An 11,467-nucleotide genomic window follows, 5' to 3' on the forward strand; every position below is an offset into this window, starting at 1 on the left:
TATGTTGTTTCACATATACATTCATTAAAATGTACAATGTATGTACATTGTTTTTCTAGACATAATGCTGTTGCTCACTTAATAGACCATAGAATAGTGTAGACATAACTTATATATGCACTGGGAAACCAAAAAATTTGTGTGACTTGCTTTGTTATGATATTATTACTGTAGCAGTCTGGAACTGAATCTGCAATATCTCCGGGTTATGTATGCCTGTTGTGCCTAATAGAAAATTGGTTGTAGCTATACAAATATTAGACAAAGTAGATTTTAAAGCCAAGTATTGTAAGAGATAAAATGCATTCGTGAAAAGGATCAATTCAGTGCTATCTTAAAAAAGATAGTATTGAAATATATGAAACAAAATGACAGAACTAAAAGGACAAATATACAAATCTACCATCACAACCTGAGATTTTCAACACATTCCTCTCTGTAACTGATAGAACAAGCAGGGAAAAAAATAGAAAGGACATAGAAGTGTTGAACAACACAATGAACAAAATTGACATGATACAAATACAGCACTACAGAATATATATTATTTTGCTGCAAAAAGAATATTTATTGATTATGTAGTGGGTCGTAAAGCACATTTCAACAATTTTAAAGGACTGAAATTCTATAGAGCATTCCCTATGACCATAGCGGAATTAAGGAAGAAACCAAATGTCCTCTATTATTTTGATATACAACAACAACCACAACCAAAAGCCACAATCACAAATAGGTGGAACTTGGCCAATTTACTTCTCATCTATGTTGACAGAAAATGCTGGGAAAAAACATTGCATAATATGCAATACCCACTCATGACTGATTAAAATAGAAAGGAATTTCCTAAACTTAAGAAGATGCATCTCTAAAAAAATCTACAGAAGTATTATTGTTGAAGTCAGAGGCACAGCAAAGCTACGCGCTATCACCACTCCTATTCAGTGTTGCAGTTGAGAACCTAAATAGTGCTGTAAGACTACACTGGCATTAATATTGGAAAGGAAGAATTTAAGTAGTCATGAAGGAATTGTCACAATTGTTAAATGTAGAGAATTCTATATTCTACTTCTAGAATATCCAAAAGAATAAACTGGACCTGGCTCATGCCTGTAATCCTAACACTTTGGGAGGCCAAGGTGGGAAGATCGCTTGAGCTTAGGAGTTTGAAACCAGCCTGGGCAACATAGTGAAACCTTGTTTCTATTAATGCTATTTTAAAATGTAATTAAAAAAAGCTGGGTGTGATAGCTCATGCCTGTAATCCCACCACTTTGGGAGGCCGAGATGGGTGGATTGCTTGAGGTCAGGAGTTCAAGACCAGCCTGATCAACATGGTGAAACCCTGTCTCTACTAAAAATACAAAAATTAGCCAGGCATGGTGGCGGGCATCTGTAATTCCAGCTATTCAGGAGGCTGAGGCAGAAGAATCGCTTGAACCTGGGAGGCGTAGGTTGCAGTGAGCCAGGATAGTGCCACTGCACTCCAGCCTGGGCGACAGTGTGAGACCCCATCTCAAAAAAGAACATTTCAAAATAAAACAAAATAAATAAATAAGTAAAATGTAATAAAAAAGGATCAACTGAAAAATATTAAAATTAATACATTTTAAAAGACAATTAGGTTTAATAAAAATAAATCAATAGCTTTCCTACATAATAACAATGAGATATGAAAGCTAATGGGGAACTATTCCATTTGCAATAAAATGAAAATAAAGCATGCAGAAGTAACCCTCACAAAAAATGCATAAAGCTTATATTTTATTTTAAAGAGTGTAGTTATTCTAAGAGACATAAATACTTCAAGAGAGATGCATAGATGAAAAGATCAGATTCTGTGATTCTTTGGAAATAAATCAATATATTTAACAAAATTCTAATAAGTCTCAAAAATATGTCTTTTGGAATGTGTTAAAATTATCTCAGAGTTCATCATGAAGAATATCCAAACAAGTGTAGCTAGAAGATTTTTGTAAAAGAAAGTCGTAAGGAGAGAACTGTCCTAACATATTAAAATACAGTGTGAAATAAGATAGCTCAACATAACAGAATAGTTTTGAAATAGAGTTATAATATTTAAGAAACCACAAGAAGCCCCAAATCTTCTAAATCATTAAATGTAAAACAAAAACTACAAAATCTAGAAAGAAATAACATATAACAAGTAGCTGACTTTTTCTCTTTTTTTTTTGAGACAGGGTTTCACTGTCGCCCAGACTGGAGTGGAGTGGTGCCATCCCAGCTCACTGCAGCCTCTGCCTCCTGGATTGCAGGGGTTCTCTTGCCTCAGCCTGCCGAGTAGCTGGGATTACAGGCGTGTGCCACTATGCTTGGCTAAATTTCGTATTTTTAGTAGAGACAGGATTTTGCCGTGTTGGCTAGGCTGATCGTGAACTCCTGGTCTCAAATGATCCATCCTCCTTGGCCTCCCAAAGTGCTGGAATTACAGGCATTAGCCACTTTGCCTGGCCTTGACAATTAGCTGATTTCTGAAACAAAAAGTAACTTCTAAGAAATAAAGCAGTGGAAAAAAACTCCAAGAAAAATATTTGATTACCTAATAATTAAAACATTATTGCATATCAAAAAACATTATATGCAAAATTAGAAGGCAAACAAACTGGAAATATATTTGCAAAAAATATTATAGACAAAAATCATACCCTAAATGAAGAACACATAATAAGAGGTGTGCCAACACTATATTAGAAAGAGGTCAAAGAAAATAGAATATTTTTTTATAGTGAAATGTTCAAATTTAATTTATATTTTCTTGAGAAATATAAATGGGTTTCAGTTTTGCAAATAAAATTGGCGAAGATTTTTAGGGCAATTCAATGCCCATTGTTAGTGATAATGGGGAGAAACACTAGAAAGATAAAAACATAAATGCTTTTTGTTTCCTTGTGTTGTTCTGATCTGTGTTTTTCCATATAGAGTGCTATACCTGATTCTATCAGAGATTTTACATGGCCCACCTGTTTTAATATCAACCTGAGTTTGTCTTTATCAAATTGCATTATAAGTGTATACTTTCTTTCTTCCTACATAGATCAGAAGGGACCATTTATTCTATATCCTCAGTGTGTATGAGTGACACTTTGTAAATATTGATGAATAGATGTGGTTGAGTTGAAAATGCAACACTCTTACTATCCAAGTAAGATAATGGTTAAATGAATTTTGATATATTTACCTGATAGGTTATTGTGCAATACCTTTTTCTTGAGATGGAGTTTCTCTTTTGTTGCCCATGTCGGAGTGCAATGGCATGATCTCAGCTCACCGCAACCTCTGCCTTCTGGGTTCAAGTCATTCTCCTTCCTCAGCCTCCCAAGTAGCTGGGATTACAAGTATGCGCCACCATGCCTAGCTAATTTTGTAGTTTTAGTAGAGACTGGGTTTCCCCATGTTGGTCAGGTTGGTCTCGAACTTCCCACATTAGGTGATCCACCTGCCTTGGCCTCCCAAAGTGCTGGGATTACAGGCGTGAGCCACAGCGCCTGGCCATTATGCAATACTTTTAAAGGGATTTAAGAACACTGGACAATATTGGTTTTGCAAAAAAACTCTAAAAAAGAATGATTTGAAATCATTTTTACTGTACTTTGTTGAGTAATTTTCTTTTATTTTCTGTACTCTCCAAATTTCCTTAAATGATTACATATTACTTTTATTGCAGAAGTAAAAAAAAAAATAAAAAAAAATTGTTTTTAACATAAGTACTCCACAGTCCAGCCAGGCAGGCATGGACTGTGATTATTTTAAACACAACTCACACTCACCTAGTTACTCTCTATCCCTCCATTTATTGTTGGGGGCTTAAGTCACAACCTCTCTGCCCCACATCAATTCAAGTTGAAGTTTGCCTTATGTCCAAACCTCTGTTGTTTTTAAATAACAGAGTACTGTTCTGGGAAATTATGTGCAAGTTACAGATCTAAGCCCTTCAAGGATAAATATGCCTATCAGTAGTTAAGCTAAAAAACATTATTTCCTTTGACATCTGCTGTCAGAGAAAGAAAGTTGATTTGTACTTCTCATTCTCCTGCCAAAATTAGTATTTAGGTCAAATGTAAGTCTGGACTATTATCTTTCAGTAACTATTTTTTAGAATTTAGGTAAGAAAGAGACAGCTTACATTGGTCATCTCCTCTCTTTTTTTCCTTGCCATTTAGCCTTTCTAAAAACAGAGAATGGTCGGGTGCGGTGGTTCACGCCTGTAATTCCAGCATATTGGGAGACTGAGGCAGGCGGATCACGAGGTCAAGATATCGAGACCATCCTGGCCAACGTGGTGAAACCCCATCTCTACTAAAAATACAAAAATTAGCTGGGCATGGTGGCGGGTGCCTGTAGTCCCAGCTAGTTGGGAGGCTGAGGCAGGAGAATCACTTGAACCTGGGAGGCGGAGGTTGCAGTGAGCCGAGATCGTGCCACTGCACTCCAGCCTGTTGACAGAGCAAGACTCCGTCTCAAAAATAACAACAACAACAACAACAACAACAACAACAACAACAGAGAGCATTTGAAAGAATGACAGTTGTTCTATCAAAATTATACCCAGCAATTCTGGTGAGGAGATTTGTTGTGAAACTAAACAAAAATCCACAAACATTTGAGGGTCATGATTTGAAGGCATGCGGATCTGGGAGGTTAAGTAGTGAAGTAGCTACACCATGTTACATGTCAGCTGTTTGGAGAATGTTGTAGAATCCAGTGAAATGATAAACCAACATCTATCAACTTCGAAAGACTGATAAATGTGTGACTCAGTTCCCAGGTTAAAATGTGACACATGACTTCTGATATGTTTACTGATTAAGAAACCAAAATATCTTAATACATGTAGAAGAGTTAATGAAAATATAAGAAACATTTTCATGGACTGAGTGAACTTCTCTGCAATTTTGTGTCTTACAATGAAAGTGCTAAAAGGAGAGCATGTTGGCTGAAGAAAGAAAATGTGGAGCACTTTGAATTGGTTGAAAATGTAATATTGCTGGTATTTTACTGTCTGTAATGCTTGGGGATTTTATTTATTTTTATGTAAATTACTATAGGAATCTTTGAGCATGAAGCAATGACATTGTCATAGATCTTTGGGGTGTCACTTTTCTGGCCTGAAACCTCTGGCCAGTGGTGCCTTTGCCTGAGTTTTTCTTGGGCCCACTGGGCTTGTTCCACCCACTCAGCCTGGCAGGTTGTGATTGGCTCATGCTACCAGCCTGGATCCCACCTCTGCCAAGGGAGAGTCAGGTGTGGAGTGGCAAGGAGGGTGTGAGCCAGTGTGGGGTCCGGCCACTGCACAGTCAGACATGCCAGCTGCTGCAGCTGGGTGGGCAGCTCCAGGTGCTGGCACAGGTGCTCACTCTCTGCAAGGCTGTGGCTGGACCAGGTGTACTGCAAATAGCTTCCCCAGGTGGCACTGAGGAACACAGTGGTGCCTGGAAGCCTAAAGATGCCAGGCACTGCAGGACCCCAAAGAGGGAGTCACAGCCCTGGCTTGGGGAACTCCCAGGTCTGGGCTCCCCAAAAGGCTGCAGCTCTTCTTTCCTCTTCATCCACAAAGTGGTGAGCAAGGGGAACATTTCAACCCTGTTTGTGTAACAGCTCTTTAACTCTGCCATTTGGTGGATCCCAAGTTCTTGTCCTGCAACCAGCAAGAATGAGGTATGCAGGTAAGTGAAGGGTGAGCAAGACAAAGAGGAATTTTGTTGAGCAGTAGAACAGCTCAGAGACCTTCTGTGGGTAGCTCCTTTCTGCACCCTGGGTGTCCCCACAAGTATTCAGTCCTCAGCAGAGAGAAAGAGACCCTGGGGTGGGTGGCTACTCTCTGCAGTTGGTTGTCCTGGAGTCTCCTGTGCTCTGGCTGAGCCTGGGGCTTTTATGGGCCTCAGAGTGGGGAAGTGCTGATTGGTCCATGGGCAGCCATGGGCCTGCCCAGGAAAAGTACCAGGAGTTTCCCCTCTAGTCTGCAGGACTGGCAGCAACCCAGCCCCCAGGCTTCAGGCCTTCCCTGGCTGAAAGGTGGGGCTTCACTGGGGACCTGTCCTCTTCTACCTAGGAACCTGTCTGCCTCCTGCTGCCATTCATCATGCCTGGGCTCTGCCCAGACTTTTCTCCAAGATTGGGGTGAATGCTGACAGCAGGAAGAAGCCAGGCAGCAGGAGCAGGTACTTCTGAGCTTGTGAGGGCTGGTGGGGGCCTTCCCGGGCCCCCAAGAGTGCTGGGATGCATGGGTTTGCAGCCTTAGTTTGGGCAGCTGCAGCTGGGGGAGCAGGAGACCTGGGTCTGGGCAGCTGCAGTGGCACCCAGGGAACTCTTTGTCCCCACTCAGAAAAGGCGGGGCTCCCACTTGTCCCCAGCACCCCCCAGCTCCAGGGAGCATGCAGCTCTGGCCTGCATCCCTGCTGTAGCCAGAGTGATGGCAGTGGCTGCCCCAGATGGCCTACAACTGCTATCAACATCATGAAAAGAGTCTGAGTGTCTCAGGAAGCATCAGCAGCATAGGTGAATGGAATCTCCTCTCATAACTTCTCAGGTAAATAATTAACAAAAACCTGCCTTTAGAAATACCCACCTGAGCTCTGGAAGATAAGAATGAACAAAATATACCACGGGGTTGATTCTAGGATTAGTTTCTGCTATTTACAGTTCTGAGGTCTGAAGACATCAGTTTAGAAAACAAGATGAACAAGTATGCTTTAGAAGTTGTTTCTGATGATCTTCTCCTGGGAAATTGGAGGATAGGAAAGGTCAGCCTTTCTCGATTCTGCAGTGGCTATGGAGACAGCATAAGTAATGGTCTCCATTGTGAAGGTTTTTGAGAGATATAACTTATTAAGTTTAGGAAATATTTTTCTATTCTTAGGTTAATGTATGTATGTATATATATATGTATGTCTGTATATATGTGTGTGTATATATATAATTTATATAGATATATAATATAGGTATATAATTTATATATATATATATAAAACTTTTTTTGAGACAGGGTCTCACTCTGTCACCCAGGATGGAGGGCAGTGGTGGGATTAAGGCTCACTGTGGCTTCATTGACCTCCTAGGCTCAAGTGATCCTCCTGCCTCAGCCTCCCATGTAGCTGGGACCACAGGTGCATGCCACCATGCCTGGCTAATTTTTTATATTTTTTGTAGAAATGTGGTCTCACTTTGTTGCCCAGGCTGGTCTCAAACTCCTGGGCTCAAGTGAAGCTCTCAGCTCGGCCTCCCAAAGTGCTGGGATTATAGGCATGAGCCACTGCGCCCAGCCAGGTTACCGCAGTTTAAAAATTAATCATGAATGGGTATTGAATGTCATAAAATATTTTTCCCAGTATGTATTAAGATGATACTATTTTTTTTTTTACCTCTCATCTGAACATGTAGTGAACATCTTTGCATTCCTGGATAAAATCTACTCCATCATAATGTTGGATTCTTTTAAAACATTGCTTTGATTACTTTGAGTAATATTGTTTAGCCCATGCCATGTAGTGTGCTATTTGTATCTTGTTTACTCAGCATAATGTTTTTAAGATTTGCCCATGTGGTTGTATAGATCAGAAGTTCCTTCTTATTGCTCAGTAGTATTCTGTTCTATGCACAGAATAGAATACATGCACGTGGTATTTATCCATTCTCCTGTTGACGGATACCTGGACTGTTTTCAGTTTTGAGCTATTATGAATAAAGCAAAAATTCTTCTACTAAGCTTTGTGTGGACATATTTTCCTCTCTCTTGGGAAATACCTAGAAGTGGAATTGCTGGGTCATAGGGTAGATATATAATTATATTCTTAAGAGACTGCAAAAGGGTTTCGAAAAGCAATTATAACATTTAACACTCTTACCAGCAATGTAGAGACTTCCAGATCCTTGCCAATATTTAGAATTCTCTGAGTTTTAACATTTTAGCTATTCTGGTGAGTGTATAATGGCCCCATATTATTGTTTTAATTTGTATTTCTCTGATGACTAATGCTGTTGAGTACTTTCTCATGTGCTTATTAGCTATTTGTATATCTTTTTCATGAGGTATGTGTTCAAGACGTTTGCTCATTTAAAATTTTTTTTCCTGAATTGTTTATATATTCAATCTATAAATCTTTTGGAAGATTTATGTGTTGTAAATATTCTCATCTAGTATGTTGCTAGATACATCCAGTCTGTGCATCCATTTTTCTTAACAGCATCTTTGGATGAGCAGAAGGTTTAAATTTTTTTTTTTTTTTTTTTTTTGAGACAGAGTCTCGCTTAGTCGCCCAGGCATAATGTTTATCGATTTGTAATTTCATGATAGTGCTTTCTATGTGCTTTCCAGGGAATATTAGCCTACTCCATGGTTGTAAAGATGTCCTCTATGCTTTCTAGTTCTAGCTTTTAGGCTTATGTGTAGGATCCATCTCAAGTTAATTTTTGCATATGGTGTGAGACAGTTGCTTTGTTCTTCTTTTTTTTTTTTTTAAACATCACTATTCAGTTTTTCAGCACCATTTGTTGAAGGAGTTTTCCTTTTTATAAGAAAATGCTTCGGCACCTTGGTTATAAACCATTTCACCTTGTATTTATAGCTCTGCTATGGGACTGTCTATTCCTGTACTGTTCAATATGGTAGCCACTAGCTACATGTGATTATTTAAATTACGTTTAAATTCATTAAAATTAAGTTAAAAATTCAGTTCTTCAGTCACACTAGCCACATTTCAAGTGCCCAACAGCTTTATGTAACTAATGGTTATCGTGATGGATAGTGTAAGAATAGAACATTTCCATAATCTCAGAAAATTCTATTAAGAAGTGCTGCTCTAGACTGTTCCACTGATTTATTTTCACTGTCTTGATCACAGTAGCTTTACAGTAAGTCTTGAAGTCAGTACATTCAGTCTTCTAACTTTGTTTTTCTTTTTAAGATTTTTATGACTTTTCTAGGTTCTTTGAATTTTCATGTAAATTTTAGAATCAGTATTCTAAAATTTTGTCATTTCAAAAACAAGCATTTTGTCAATTTCTACAAAAACCCTACTTGGATTTTGGTTGGGATTGCATTGAATTGTATTAATTCGACATCTTTTTTTGGACACAGAGTCTCCCTCTGTCACCAGGCTGGAGTGCAGTGACATGATCTCGGTTCACTGCAACCTCCGCCTCCCGGGTTCAAGTGATTCTCCTGTCTCAGCCTCCCGAGTAGCTGGGACTACAGGTGCATGCCACCATGCCCAACTAATTTTTGTAGTTTTAGTAGAGACAGGGTTTCACCATGTGGGCCAGGATGGTCTCAATCTCTTGACCTCGTGATCCACTCACCTTGGCCTCCCAAAGTGCTGGGATTACAGGCTTGAGTCACCGCGCCCAGCTGACATCATTTTTTAAAGAAGAGTTTGACCTATAGTTTTATTTTCTTACGCCTAGTTTCTCCAGTTTTGATATTATAGTTATACGGACTTTATAATATGAATTAGTTAACTTGTCATTTATTTTTTATGCTCTGTATAAAATTAATTCAACCATTTACTCAAGAAATAGCTGGTGAATGTGTACTCAGAGCCAGGAACTGTTCTAGGCCTTGGCACTGTAATTGTAAACAAAACAATAGTCCTGCTTCCTTAGAGTTTATGTTCTTATAGAGGAGACACCCAATAAACAAATAGATATAGAATATAATTTAGAGATAAGCAGTATGGAAAAACAGGAAGCAAGAAAAGGAAATGGGAAGAGGCTGGAGGCAGTACTTCAGATACATTGGGCAGGCACGTGTAAGGAGAGTCCTAAGTGAAGTGAGCAAGAGCCACGTAGAGTCCAGGTGAAGAGGAACCCACCCAGAGGAAATCACAATGTAAAGGCTCTCGGGTGAAAAGGTGGCTGGGGTGTTGGCCTGGAGAAAGGATGGTAGCCAGGGCAGGCCATGCAGAAATTTATGAGCTGATGGGAAACCGTTGATGGGTTTGAGCTGGGCAGCTGCATGATTTAACACATATTAGAAGGACTAGCCTGACTATACTGTGGAGGATAGACGGAGGGTGGCAAAATTCGAAGTAGTAAGGCCAGATAAGAGACTATGGTGACAACATAGGTGAGAAATTATTGTGGCTTGGATTAGGGAAGTGGCAATGTAATTGGTAAAAAAGCAATAGAAATTATTTCATGGGAGGGCCAACAGGAATTGCTGGTGGGTTAGATGAGGGGTTTGAGAGAAGGATCTCCTCATGCAGTTTCCCTGAGTCCTGGGTCAGGTATGCGCGCAGCTTCGTGATGAGAAGAGACAACGTTTTCAGCAGGTTACTCACACTTTTGAGGTTGGAGGCAGTGAGAAACAGAAGGGCTTCTGTTTTTTTTTTTCCCTCTTGGGTTTAGTTTATCCTTGTAAGATTCAATTGTCTTAGTTCTCTCTTGCTTTATATCTGGCTTCCATTCCTGATTCAGATCCACCGTCAGATGCTAAAGCTTCCATATTTATTCACCAGTTCCACAACAGCATCGGGCTTACCCCTATACTAAATCCTTATTCCAAAGCATTCATAGTGGCTCTCCTTTCCAGATCAAAGCCCTAACTGATACAAGTTTGATATGTCAATTAGCCCACTGAATAGAGATGTGCATTAGATAATCGAATACATAAGAAGATGTTTCAGCTGTATCCATGAATTATGAATACCTAGTGTTTTGTTATTATTCTACAGTTAGTAATTTTTAAACTATTATCTTCTAGTTCTATTGTATTGTGGTGACAGAATGTGGAATATTAGTTCTTTGGCATTTATTGAGATATTGTTTGCATCCTGAATGTAATCTTTTTTCTTTTTTGCAAATGTTTCTTGAACTAGGGAAGAATGCATATTCTCTGTATGTTGGGTACAAGGTTTGATGGGTATCTAGACAGTAGGTGGTATGTGTACCCTTAATAACTCTTAATAACCAAGGAAATAGAATTTTAGATGAGCATTGTTAGAGATTGAGAAGGCCATTAAATCTTTGTAAAAGATACAAGCCACCAAAGAGACCTAACCATCATTAACTTATAGGTACATAATAATATAGACTCAAAATATGTGACTTATTGAATTAGAAATACAAAAAATTTTACTTATAAACTTTACAAAAATTAGTAATAGTAATTAACAAACCAAATTATAAGTATTGTACTATATATAGTGTATATATGATATATATATATAAATATGATTTGGTTTGTTAATTATTATTATATATAAATACATATATATAAATGTTGCTATACCAATGAAACAGATAATTCCTATAACAACAAATTTGAATGACATATTTATTTTATGTATTTATTTATTTTTGAGCCAGAGTCTTGCCTTGTCGCCCAGGCTGGAGTTCAGTGGCACAGTCTCGGCTCACTGCAACCTCTGCCTCTCGGGTTCAAGCGATTCTCCTGCCTCAGCCTCCTGAGTAGCTGAGATTACAGGTGCACACTATCATGCTCAGCTAATTTTTG

The sequence above is a fragment of the Macaca fascicularis genome, chromosome 3 (genome assembly GCF_037993035.2).
Source record: "Macaca fascicularis isolate 582-1 chromosome 3, T2T-MFA8v1.1".
NCBI lineage: Eukaryota > Metazoa > Chordata > Mammalia > Primates > Cercopithecidae > Macaca > Macaca fascicularis.